The sequence below is a fragment of the Numenius arquata genome, chromosome 1, assembly GCF_964106895.1.
Source record: "Numenius arquata chromosome 1, bNumArq3.hap1.1, whole genome shotgun sequence".
Lineage (NCBI taxonomy): Eukaryota > Metazoa > Chordata > Aves > Charadriiformes > Scolopacidae > Numenius > Numenius arquata.
This window is the reverse complement of record NC_133576.1, coordinates 66,262,894-66,277,092: the sequence shown is the minus strand read 5'-3', so window position 1 is coordinate 66,277,092 and position 14,199 is coordinate 66,262,894.

Below are 14,199 nucleotides of genomic sequence, written 5' to 3'. Positions count from 1 at the left end.
TTTAAACAATCAAACACTACTGTAATTAGTATTATAATATAACATGGAGGCAGTTTTCAAGTTCTATAAATATGTGTAAGACATGGGAAATTGGTCTTTTGGGGCTGTTTTTATAACAGAGCAATCCAAATAATTGAGTTTGTGCAGTAAATGAAATACAATATAAAGGGATTGGTTTGTAACATATGCAGTCTTCATCAGTGTAGACTGGTGTCTGCTTTAACAACTATTGATAGCCCAACATGATGTATAGGAAATCTCATAAGTAAAATTTAAAGATGAAGAGTTCAGATGAGACATCATCACATTTTCCCTTAAAAGAATGAAGGTAGGATGAAATGAAAAATAGGGTGTGATGATGAACACATTTTTATGCTTAGACTGAAAAAGGTCTTACCTGGAACCACTTCCCACTGGAAAAGCAGAGCTGAAAAATATTTTGAGATAAAATTCAAAAGCCACAAGAGCTTCTAAAATAACCACCAAACTAAAAATATCTTCATACAGAATTTGGTCAAACTCAGGTTAGTATTATTAAATTCTCACTGATTTCAACAGAAGCCAAATCAGATCCTAAAATATTTTTTTTCAGTTATCTTAAAAACAAAAGAAATGGGTAATTGTATGCACAAGAAGTAAACAATTTTATCTTCAGATTTTTTTTTAAAATGGAAAGAATGCTCAGCTTTATACAGATGAAACAAGCATAGAAACCTCTGTATTCATAGAATAGTATTATTTGTTGTTTAATATTGCTCACATTTGCTCACTCAAACAACCAAGAGAAAAATGGTAGGTAAGTAGACAATATAGGGAAGATACAGCACTGTCATAAAAGTGAAACAGTTCCTCAGTCACTTGAACTAATGCACTTTCTTTCATGTGAAGAATGTTGCCCAAATTATAGATGGAGTCCAGGCCAACTGAACTTTATATTTTGCATTAGGTTCCATGGTCCATAGGACCATTAGGTCCATACATTTATACTCACACAAAACAGGCCTCTCCAAGGATAAAAAAAAATTCAAGCTCATAGCGCACAGAACAAAAATGAAGAGAAAATTGAAAATTATAGTTTTCTTGCAACAACAAATATGGTTTACATTTATTCCTTTATAAATTTTAGCCTGTCTTGTACCTCTGAATTATTTGGCAGAAGTTGCTTGACCTCAGTGGAAACAGAATCCTTGCAGGAGGTCTGTGACCAGGTTTACATGAGAGAGAACCATAATTTCTTCATTATGGTTTTGATAAGGATCTTCTTTGGGATTGTTTCCACGCTTCTACATTTTGATCTCAATGGAGCTGAGCAGCACAGTTACTCAAGCAAAAGGTACCAGGGTAAAATTTAAAGATTCTTGAAGATGGCTAAGCAGAGCTGACACGGGAGCTGCCGAAATGCTCGATGGGAGCAGGACTGTAGGCACGCAAGAGATCTAAGGGAGGAAGTTCTTCTTAGAGAGTTTCCTTCCTTATATTTCATTCCCAAGAGTTTTGCTCATTATTTGATTCTCAGAGGCAATCTAATCACTGCTGGCATCACTTAGCACTTCTGGGTTCAGTTCTCCAGTCTGCCACTTGCACTTAGAGTAATTTTCTCTGGTCTCATTGTATCCTAGTTTATTTATTTTAAATAAAACCTGCTTTGTTATTTATTCTGTTCACTGGAATTGAGTTAGATTGATTTATTTAAAATATTTATATATAAATAAGCATTATGTATGTAGGACATTACCGATATTATTGCAAATAATATAATATATTCCTGTTAATATATTATCTATTTATAAAGTAGGTAAACAACTGCAAGCAAAATGACACACACGTGTGTGTCATATGTGAATATATGTATGTGTCTAGATTATTGGAAATTACATTGATACTTGTGAACAGACAAAAAAGTCACTTCTTATATCTCAGTTAAAGTAATATCATTTTTACTTCTTTCTTCTGCATTGTTTTTTCTCTTTTAAATTGCCTTATTTTTCTCTAAATAAAGGCCTGAAGTGAAGAAATCTCTTTGCAAGTCTCCAAATTATGAGCGAACTTCCTCCTTAACACCCTTAGAGGAACCGCTGTCCTTAACTCGGCTCCTCACCTCCATTACAGTAAAATGTATTTGTCCCAGATGTGTATGTAAATATATAATGCATACAATATTCTACATGGTCAACTTAAGGTTTTGAGGACATTATTTTTAAAGTATCTCTAACCAGATGTGCTTTGTGCTCATTCTTTCATTTCTCTGACCATCTCTAAACATTTTACTTTACCCATTTTCATAAGGATTCCATTCACAGGCAACTTCAAAAGCTTTGTACCCATCTTCCTGTTGTATAGGATGCAAGGGAACCCGTCATCTCAGCCAGCATCCCTGCCATGAGCCATTTATTGCAACAAAAGGCACTGTGTTAATGACATGGCTCATCATCAGTCAGTCCTGGTGCAGAAGATGTCAGATCCACTGCTGGAGAACAAGGATAATTTGGACTTTTCTTTTTGAAATGCAAAGATGGCAGGGGCTGTGAACAAAATCACCTGTAAATTGGTTGATGATTTTCTACTTTTTTCTTTTTTTCCAAGTAAATCCCTATTCTGAACCTTTTTTTTTTTTTTTTTTTTTTTAAATTTTGCCTTTGGAAGACATCTTGATTTTAATCAACCTGGACATTTTAGTTTATCCTCACATTTTAAATTTAAAGGAATTTTATAAATTTAAGTTTCTGTTTTAGTGTGAAATGTTTTTTTCATGATCCTGTAACTGAAAGGGCTAAGAAATTAGTACTATAGAAATTGGAAACATTTTTATAGAAGTCTCCAGAAAATTATAAGCCTGACTGCCACTGACATACATCTTTTAAAGTTTTGGTCTCATTTTTGACAAGTTTAACGCTAATGTTAGCAAGAATGCAGATGCGTATTAAAATAGGAGAACATGGGTTTTAACCAGTACTTGGGCTGGAAATAATTGTACAGGTCTTTCAAAGGCTTTTGATCAGTTTTTTTCTTTCTGAGTTTGTGTAAAAAGTTTCATTACTGGTATGTGAGTTTATTGTTATATCCTTTATTACTGCACTGTTTCTGATTTTTTTTTTTTTTTTTACTTAAATATACTACTAAGCAAAATTGAAACTTATGTGTCACTGAGGATTTCAGCATGATATATAGCTCTTTGCATTGAAATTTGGAGGCATAATATTTTTGGAGATAAAGAACTGATGTACTATAAGACCCCAGAGTTACGGTAACCATTTCTGAGCTAGGTAAATAAGCCACCAGCTTGCAAGCACGTGCATGACTCATTTAACTGCAAGTAGTGTTTACTTGCACTTACTTTAAACACATGCTTAAAATTAAGCATGATCAGAAGCGCTGAAGAATCAGGGCCTCCACACATAAAAGGAGAAGTGAGACATGTAAGGTATTTGCATTCAGCTAAAGCATTCAATATGGAGTCTCATGAAAATTGGACTAAAAAATTAATTCAGTTCGGTTTGAATATACATGCTCTTCTGTGGTTTGAAGAGTGTTCAAAGGAGCTTGGTAAACAGTTAAGTAGCAAGTATCAAACTAGGTTAAGGTGTCTAGTGAGGTACCACAGGGATCTCTATTAGGTTTTATTTATTTAAGTGTCATTAAGAACTAGAAGAGGGATTCTGTTAGTGAGGCATATAAAATGAATGTTAATGACCACAGTTTAATTAAATTCACAGTTAATGCTAAATTGGAAAGAAGTTGCAAACAATAGAGAAGCAATAATGAGGGAAATAAGCATCCATCCAGACAGGACAAAATAAACTGAAGATCAGTGTGAGAAAACTGATACAAGTGGGGAAAAATATTGTAATGCAAAAGGCAGATGTTCCATAGGAGGAAGAAACAAATAATGCAAAGACACTTAGGAATGACAGTGAATAGTAAAAAGCTCCATACAACCTTTTCTTCTTGGAGTGTCTGTATTCAGAAAGTATTATGTCATTGGGCTGTTTTCCATACTACTTTTGCGCACTGCCCTATGATATCTTGTTCCTATATCAAAGTATTTTTGTACTGAAAAGTTATTGATTGATTCATTTAATGGATTACAAAATAAAAAGCACCGTCTCAGAATGCTGGAAGAAACAAGAATTAGATGTGCACATAGTTACCTGAGACCACAAACACCTGTAGTGTCTGGTTTATGTGGTTCTATACTCTGCTAGGAAACAAGATTTTCTACATTTCATTAATTTTCCTTTGTTAGTCAACCGTATGTTCTGTAGTACTTGTAGCCATGTCGCTGGCTCACAGCATGCAGAGACACACCTTGCAAACTGAAAGCTCTGGCAGAGGTGTGCTTGGTGTCCTTATTATGTAGCTTTGGGGAACAGGACAGTGAGATTTCAACATGAAAGTTAAAAGGGGAACTCATTTGTTATTTTCTGCATCTTACTGATGTCCATTCCTTCCATAGGCCCCTCTGATTTATCATCCTAAAGCTACAGAATGGCTGTAGTTGATGTTCTGTCAAAGCTGCAAGGGGAATAACTAACAGCTGTGCATGGATTGTATTGAAAAAAACTTGTTCCTTTCTAGTTGCAGTTGGAAATGGTACTAACAGATGCAGTTTAGTAGTCTGTTGAACTTATGAGTTTTTTGCCTTAAACATGCTCTGTCCAAAGGAATATTTAGAATTGTTGGTTAACACAGGATGGTTAAACCACACCTTATGAGATGAAATGCATTTAATGTTATCTAACTACAGCTCTATTTACTACCTAACATACTCTTATTTTCTTTCTCTATTTACTTCTCAAACTTGTGATTCTCAACATGGCTTCTCTCTTTGTCTAATTAGTAAGGGCGCACAGCACCCAAGACCAGGTTCCAAAATGAGGCATTAGTCACTTGAAGTGAATTGAAAAAGGATTGAAAATGCTAAATGAGCTGCTCCCATCTGTGAAGACATCACAACTTTTTTCTCACTGAACTTTTTCTCACTGGTTTCGCAGGAAACCAAAGTCCTTCACATGCTAAGAAGCACAGTTTAGCTGGGTGCTATCTCACGGCAAAGTCAGAGGAGGATTCAGAGGGCAGTCTTCCTCTGCCAAAGGCCCCTGAAGCCACCAAGCAAGCCTGTGTTCTAAGAGAACACCAAAAGCACTTGGAAAGGAGAAAAAACTCATCACAGATCACAGAGTAGCCATAGCAGGAGATGGTTTAAGCACATTCATTGTACAAAAAGGTGATAGCTAGAGAGCATTTGGCAGGAGACTCAAATTCAATTTTTGCCTGTCTGACAGGATTCAAAAGTCCACATCTCCGTTTTTCCTAGGAGTGCCCTGTTCATGCATTTTGTCCAATGACAATTTCAGACAAAACACATAAATACTCCTTGATATCAAGCAATCACTGAATGAAATACAAAGGAACAGCTTTTGATGTTCAGACTGGAGTCCTAGATTTCCTATTGCTTCTCTCTCTTTCTCCCCACTCCCATTTCCCTTCACCCAACTCCATCTCATTTATCAGTTAGCTCTGGGACGCTGAGTGTTTGGATTCACACTGTAGGACACCCAATTCTGCATGCATTGGATTAAGTGCTTTTTATCCAACTTGTCATCAAGATTTTATTCTGGGAACTGAACAAACTTGCAAAACTTGGTGATTGGATTCCTAGGTCCCTGTTTTGAATGCCTCTGTTCCTACAGGGAAGCAAATAGCATCCCTCTAAGAAAAAGTGGTAAAGCAGGCTGATATGGAATGCAAATATGTAGCCTCGCCTAGATAAAACTGTGCAAAACAATGAAAAAATCTTCTGTTTACATTTTGAGAGCATGAAGCTCAGTTATTGTCTTGGAAATGTCATTATTTAAAAGATAATAGCCAGCTGTAGTCACACACCTTGGTGAGTCATTAAAATAGAAATGAATAGCAAACAATCTGAATTAGTAAGAGCATGCCTACAGCTACTGCTTTAGGTTTCAGGGTTTTTTTAACTTCTTCCTCTTCTGATGTTTATGATAGGTGACAAAAAATAAATACACATTCCTGTTTTTTCCTCATTCTTCTTCTTCTTTCCTTTCCCTGGCTCAGGGACCTCCCCCAAGGTACAGTCTGTAGCTTACAGGTATTTGGTCTTTCTTTTATGAAGATTGACCTTGACTTTAGCAGGAGAGAGATATTTTCCTTCAGTAAGGTACAATTACATAGTCAGGGGCAAGAGCAGCCTGTCCTTACTAGGCTGATTAAGATCTGTTAAAGTCACCATCTCATTTTTACTACACATATCAAGGCCTTATCTACTGCTGTAATGAAATCAAGAGAAAGTGTCTTCATCCTAGGGTAACAGTCCACTAAGACTTGATCCAGTTTTTCTATTTCAGAAGGAAACCCCACACCCACCGCCATATCTGTTCTCATGTGAATGCAGACCAGGCCCTGTATAAAGTGTGCTGTGTTCATGCCAGGAAAAATTCTGTGGGCTTTGATAAATATAAAAGAAGGATAAATTCCACAAAAAGTAATTTCCAAATAATTAAAAAGAATTGCTGGTTGTCACTTTTTAATTAAAAAGAGTAATGTTCTAAATAATTTTTATTACTCATAGAAAAGATCCGATGGGGTTTCCCATAGTTTTGATTCTGTTTTAACTTCCAGAAAGACTTCTTATGAAGAGTAAAGCTGAGATGTCTACCATTTTTTTTTTTATTTTACTTTATAAAGACAGAGTTATTTATGGTTTTCTTGATTCTATTGCTGTTTCATTGAAAGTACTTTGTAACTTTGTACTTTCTTATGAGCTTGTGCCATATTCACTTAACCTTCTGCCACCAACTTATGTCAGGCATGGCAAACCAAGCAAACAATGTCTGTGTCACTTAAAAGTAAGCCTGTTTGCAGTAAAAAAGGGGCCAGTTCCAGCTGCTCACCTGAGTTAGTGAGATTTTTACTGATATCAGGCCCATCTCTTTCAACCAAAGGACTGAAGAACCTTGGGCTGCAGGTGGTTTTACATTCAGCTATGAACAGCTGGTCCTGTTGAGACCTTGTATTTAAAAAGTGTGTTGCGTACCCTCAGACAAGAGAAAACCTGTAGGTGCAGAGCACAGACTCCCAGCACAGGTAGTATGAAAAGTTGGTGCCAGGAGGAGCAGGTGTACCTGAGATGGCTTTAACTTACTACTGCCCTAATCAACAATACTATGCCTGTGTTCACAGGGGTTTTATCAGCTGAAGGCTTGAAAACACTCTGGAGAGCCTTGTAGCATCCATGCTGAGCTTCTTTCCATCACAATTGGACAGCTACTGATAATGGAATAACCTGGTTAAAGTTAGCTTAGATATAAAAGTCACTGCTTTGGATTCTGGTATTCTTGTATTTGGATTTCAGATTTAGAGAAGAGACCTTCTGCAGGCAGTGAGCTGCCAGTGGCTTTGTTGGTAAGAGGTTGCTGGCTGTGGAGCTGCAGAATAATTCCTGTACACTGATTTTCTTTAGCAAGAACAGGGTCATACCTCCTTTGGGAAAAATGTGTGCTATAATGAACCATTTTACCAGCTTTCTCTTGTGGGATCTCCTGTAAATTCTTCTTGCAGGAGAGAAAAAGGTAAAGTTAATGGCATTTAATAGAAGTGAGGAGCTGGAGAAGGTTGCCTATTATACCTACAAGGCATTGCTGGATGCAGCTGGTGAGGTGGATTCCCTTTACTTTCCCGTTATCTTTTGTTCTCTCTGATTACATAGACAAACAGCATTATCAGTAGCTCCTCAGTCCCTAGTTGTCCCAGAGTCCTCTCTCAGAAGGGTTTCCCAAAGTAGGGGGGATGTCACAACAAATTTATCACAGCTTCCTTATCAGTGAGCTTGTGTGGGCTAAGAGGGATGGCCCATGTTTCCCACCTTCTCATCCTTCCTCCTACCCGTCCAAAGCACCAAGACTCACATCTGTAAAGACCTCACAGCACACAGCAGTGGTGCGTGGCCCCCTCTTAAAGCTACTAAACTTTGAATGAAATTTATCTCTAAAAATGACCTTTTAGTACAAATTTCATGAGAAACAACTAATACACAAACAGAAGTATGTATAAAACTTGAGTCAGTCCTTTAGATTTTGCTTGAAGCTCCATATTAAAAAAGATTGAAAAAAAAGGAGTGCAGCAGACATTTCACGCCTCAATTTAAACCATTGTTTTTCAAAGGAAGTGTAACTTGAAATAACCATGTATTTCTTACTAAGTGGAAGCAAGTGTTATGCAAACAAAGAGTCATGTGTGAAAGTAATTCTTATCTTGCTGCCTGGACTAGTTGTGGGATAAAATAAAATAAATCTAAGTCAGGTCCAAATAGAAAATGGAACTCAAACCTCTGGAGCACATGGAGCAGACACTGAAAATGCTGTAAATCAAGGGAAGTCAATTGACTGCAGTAGGAAACATGCTCTCTTTGTGCACACCTGTAGGTCAGGACTAGCAAAGGCACTATTAAAAGCAATATCCCTACTTAATTTTTAAGGACTGTTTACAGATCAAAGTGCACTCATTATGAATATGGATGTCATGTTTAAATAGTCCCTGCTTTACTACCATATAAAGTACTCTTAAAATATTTCCTTTTTACTGTGAAGTAAAACATTCTTGGCACCACCAGTCCTCCCCTGTTCTAAATATCTCTCCTACTAGCGAATGGTAGATATATAAAACAGCATATTTAAAAGTTTTTCACTGTAGCTCACATCATCTTAAGTGGACATCAGAAAAAGTCCAAGCTACATCATCCATAGGACTCAGGAAAAGTTCTGGTAGTTTAGGACAGCTTCTGAGTCTGCTACAGTAAGAAGGTAATACTGTATTCTGTAGGTGGCCCCATGGATTTAACAAGAGTTTATATGAGGAGAGCTGCTTAATGCTATGAGTAAGAAAAAAAATACCCATTCTCAGTAGCTCACAGGGGCATCTTCCCTGTGCTTGAGGGCAGTGTCCCGGTTTTACTGAAATGCACCTGCTGTCTCCTCCCGCTCTCAACCTCTCTACTATGTCCTCAGCCATCCTTTTTCCTAAATGTCTGCCCCCTCCCTCCACTGCAGGCTGTACAGCTTTCTTTTCATTTAAATGCAAAAATGCCATTGTGTGCAAAGGATCTCTTGAACCATAAATCAAGAGAGGCTGGGAATGTTTCACAGAAGTATTGTTATTAATTTTGTCCTCTTTATGGTCTTTTAGAAGGTATTAGACTAAACGGACCTTTGATCTAATGTACTATGACATTCTTAGTTTCTTGTGGTTTTCCTTCTCTGTCCAGCCTTCACTGCACCGTGTGCAGCCTACCTTAACAAGCCCAACTGAGTTGAACTTTTGATGGGCCATCATTGCTTTAAAAAAGGATTACCTTAACTAATCCTATTCAGAGAGGACATTTGATATGAATACTTCCCTAATATTTAAAGGCTCAGAATTTGTATTCTTCAGTATCTGGGTTTAACAGTACTATCTTTAGTCTACAATGCTTCAGATTTGTAGTGCAGATGTTATTCGATGCATTTTGGAATTTCTGTACTACTTCTTACCTTCTAAATACACCGGAGGCAGTGACCAGAGAGTTTGATAGCATTGAGTAGTTATTCCCTAATACAAGTCTAAATCAGGAAAAATGTGAGTGGAGTCAATGCAACCATGTGTGTTTAAAGACAACAGCACATGAACAGACAGGAAACTGACCTACAAGTTGTTTCCACTGGTGTAATGTATAATACTTTTTTGTCATCCCTAATTTGAACTTTGTCCTGTACTTTGTGCCTTGTGTTTGTATTAGTTACTCTATGGTGCTGTGAGGGTAATAATAAATCTCTTTCCACTTGTAAAAAGCACAGTGGGAATCTTTTGGGTACAACCTGAAACTACAAAAGCAGTCAAGCAGAGTTTAGTCAAACTTAGGAAGTGAATATTTAAGTATGACTGAGTCTATAAATAATAGTAGCAATCAGCTCAGGCTGTTATCAGTTCAGAAATAAAGGTTTTGTAAATGGAATTACTTTCAAGTCATAATTATAAAGCAAGGGAAATCAAAATCCTTTAGTCATATAAAATAGCTTAGAAAAAAGACAATAGGAAAGAAGTGGCCCTTATTCTTACCTCAAATTTAATCCCCAGGGGGGCAAAGTGTCTTCAGTTCACATCGGTTTCAGTTTGAGTTGATAGAGGTGCATTCAATGTCCCACAGAGTCTGCCCCTCACACCTGCTTGGGGTTTCTTTCATCCTGTAAAGCATGGATGGCCAGCTTCCATATCCTAAAAGCTATTTTTATTCCCAGCCAGGTGCTACGGGGCCAAACAGACATAGAGATATTGCTACAGTGCTGCTCCAATTGACCAGACCAAACCCAGATCTGTGCCTTCTCCCTCCTACAAGATGATATAGGAACAGGCCAATTGCTGCCTGGCCAGTGTTTCCCAAGCCAGAAAAATGTCCTTACAGGCTGAGTCCTGGCCCTGAGCCATCTGCTGACTAGTTTGGCAGAAGGCTATTCCAAATCTCTTCCCTTTATTCTTCCTACCTCAAGGATCTGAGTGATTAGATTCCAACCTCCTTTCCAAAACCACCTTTTTTACAATACTGGCACAGTGTCTGCTAGTGACAACCCCTTCCTAAAAAATGAACTTCTTCCTGTGAGTTATTCTGAGAGGTTCTGTAATACTAATCTGGTGTAGCCCCACCAAACAGCATTACCCTTTGAAACCTTTGCTAAGAATTGCTTGTCTCATTATTTTCCTCTTTTTTTCATGGCAGTGGCCCGGCTTTTCATGTGTTTTTCTTCATTTCAACTGAGAGTATGTTTTAAAGGGATCTGCTAGAAAAAGTCTTTCTGAACTCTCTCCCTGTCCTAGGAAGGAGGCAAAACTATTTTTATAATAATTGTTACAAGGTATATTCTATTTTAAATTATACTCACAGTAAATAAAATAACCATCATAAAAATTAACATTTTAATTAAATGGAACAATAAGACTTTATAAAGGCTTTAAAGCTAAAGGCTAGTGTCTGCTTTTAGTTATGCGAATGAAGAGTTGTGTGGCGTAACTTAAGTGACACCACCAATGCTGAACTCAGTGGTATCCACTGAAAATCAGAGGAGATGAGGGGAGGTGGGGGGTTCTTACCATGAGAAGCTGGTCAAGGAAAAGACATCTGTCAACTTGCTGATGTGCTTTGCCCTTGTCCATTATGATTTAGTTCTTTAACATTGTCCAATGAAATGTATTCGTATCTGTAACAAAGTTCTGAATGTTGACAAATTGAGGACTCAAGGATTTCCTGGTGGTGGATACATTTCTGAAGGAGGCACACAGCAGACACAGAAGCAAAGTGTATAGTGCATGGTGCACTGAATGGGCAACATCCTGATAGATGGATGGGCAAGATTTTCCCTTTCCTACTCTGGATATCCCTGCTCTTTTGATCAAGTCACTGCCCGTTTATTACCTGTCCTTGCGACTCTGTAGCTGTTGCTTTTCCTGTATCAGCTAGGAACAGCCAAACTGGAAATAAAGTACAACTTTTAACTGTGCTGGTAACTAGTTATCAGAACTACTTCACTACCTCACATGCAGTCCTTAAATCAAACCTGGTTATTTTCCTAACAGATGTGTTCCAACTTAACCACCCATATCATTGGACTTGATGCAGCGAAAGAGTGTGGCTTGTGTCCCAGGTCAGATGACATGCTCACACCACTCCCTTTTGGATTTAAGGATCCATGAATCAAACCTGGTGCTTTGGTTTATTTCCAAAGAAGCTAAGTAAAACAATCAGAGACAGTCCCCGAACAAACAAAACTGGCTGCCTTGCACCAGTGGAAGTAAATTCATTTAAAATGTGTTTTGACACCTAAGCTTAACCTAGAAAAAGAAAGCTTCCCTTTCATTGGTAAGCTCCACCTCACCTGCTTAAAAATATTACCACAGATGAAGTTTCCCTTTTTAACAATAAACTATTTAGTAAATGTTGGGCTTCAGCCTCTCACCTTTACAGCCAAATCATTAATTATGACCTTTTTAGTGCTCTTATTAAGCAGTCCCCCCCTTCCCCTTTAAATTATTTTCCTTTTCTAACAGTGGGCCTTCTGTGTCAGTGGCTCATAGACTGGAGCAGTTGTAACCTGTAAGTAGCATCCACAGATCATAGGGGAAAAAAAGTTTACTGGAAAGGGGCAATGCAGCAAAGACAGGAGGAGGCAGTACATAGACAGGCAAAGCAATGGCTCCTCTTTCTTTGTCCCTGTTATTAGCCAGGATTATTTTGGGGTGTCTCTGTGGGCATAGCCACTGGGATTCACAGAAATATGGAAGTTTAAGTCATATGAGTCTCTGCTTTCTTAGGGGAGATGAGAAGGCTGCAGGCATCTCTCCAGCAGGCAGGCACCCAAAGCAAGCATGACGGGCTGCCATGGGCAGCTGCTCCCAGCAGGACTTTCTCCGGCGCAGGCTCTGCTGTGGCCTGGGCACTGCCTGGGGAGCCCTGGGCGGAGGGAAGGGTCCTCATCTGAGGAAGATCCATTGCGATCGCCCTGGAGACTTCCCCAAAACGCTTCACAGAAAGAAGGAGGAACTTTTCCCTTTGAATAAAAGAGGCCCTCCCTTTACATCAGCCCAGGCGTTGCTTCCAGAGGGGATGGGGAGGCATGGGGAGATCTGTTCTTGGAAGGGATGAGAGCTGCATTACCCAACACACTGGCTCAACTACAGCTGCATCAGGCTTGTATACTTGCATTTGTTCAGCGGGAGTAAAGACGACAATGCAGACATGTTCAGTGTGAGCGCTGAGGCCAATTTTGCCCTTTGCATTCACTGAGGCTAACCACTGCCTGGCCACTTCCCAGGCTGCCATTCACACTGCTCTCCTAGCCTGGTGGGAATCCTTTCCCTTCTCTGCTGAATCTTCAAGGCATTTGGTGAGGGACCTGCTCTTGAAGTAGTGCAATGTGACCAGCAGAGGTGAGAAGCAATCCTCCCATAGCTACCTATGGCATTAAAATTGAGATTCCTTCCTTCCTTCCTTCCTTCCTTCCTTCCTTCTTCTCTCTCTTTCTGAGTTGCTACAGAGGTTGAAATCACCTCAGGAGAACTGAAACAGGGATCTGCTGCCACCTTCCGATCACTTGGAAATCCTTCCATATCCCCAGCACAGAAACGGTGTTGTGTAATACAAGTGGCTACATTTCACTAAATGGTGAAAATGCCCTTCTGTCATCTACAGCTGTACCTTATACTAGTTTTCATCAAAAATACACTGAGAACTTTGGAGTGAATACAATATTGAGTGAAATATTTAGGAAAAAGGTCCCATTCTTGTGCGTATAGTATAGAAAGCATTACATGCCCAGCCCCAGTGTAGGTACCCAAAGCTTCCAGTGAGCTCAGTCAGGTAGTAGAAGTCAAAATAATTTTGTGTGTCCTGCCCAAAACTGGAAACAGCCCCAGAATCCAGCTTATTCTGAACAATCACAAAAACTTTAAACCCATCTACTACTAACCCAAGCTACTTTCATTTATTAAGAACCTCTGAAGTTTATAGTTTGTAATACTTGGCATGGCAGGGATAGAAAATGACATGCGCGAACCGTCTGTTCCTATTCAAGGCTTTTTTAAAAAACTCAGGGGCCTGTCCCTTGGTTTCTGTGTAATCACTTTTTTCAAACCTTGAATTACTCTGGTATGTAAATACTGATAATAGATAAATATAACAGAAAGTGGCCACATACACATGTGTGCATGATGTTAATCTTTCAGGACATGTTTCTGGGTCTTCAGCACCAAACTCCTGGCCTTTTCTACTTGAATCTGTCGTGGTTTCGGCTGAATTTACCAAAACCGGACCGGCAGATGGCCCTTCCCCCCCCTTCCCCCCCCTAAAAGAGGAGAGAGGAGGAGAAAGAGATAAGGAGAATCAGAAGTTTAGAATGAACTAAACTACTTTAATGAAGAATTAATATTAAAATAAAAATAAAGAAGAAAAATAATGAAATAGATACAATATATACAAAACCGTATCAAGCTCCCAGGATGACAGTCACATCACCGGCAGGCACTGGGGAAGTCCCAGACTGGACTCAGTGACGAATGGGAACTGGATTCCAGCTCTGGAGTCAGGAACACACGGATCGGGATCAAAGGCAGATGAACAGACAGAGTCCTCTCTGGACGTCGGCCATCGCGGGAAGGGGG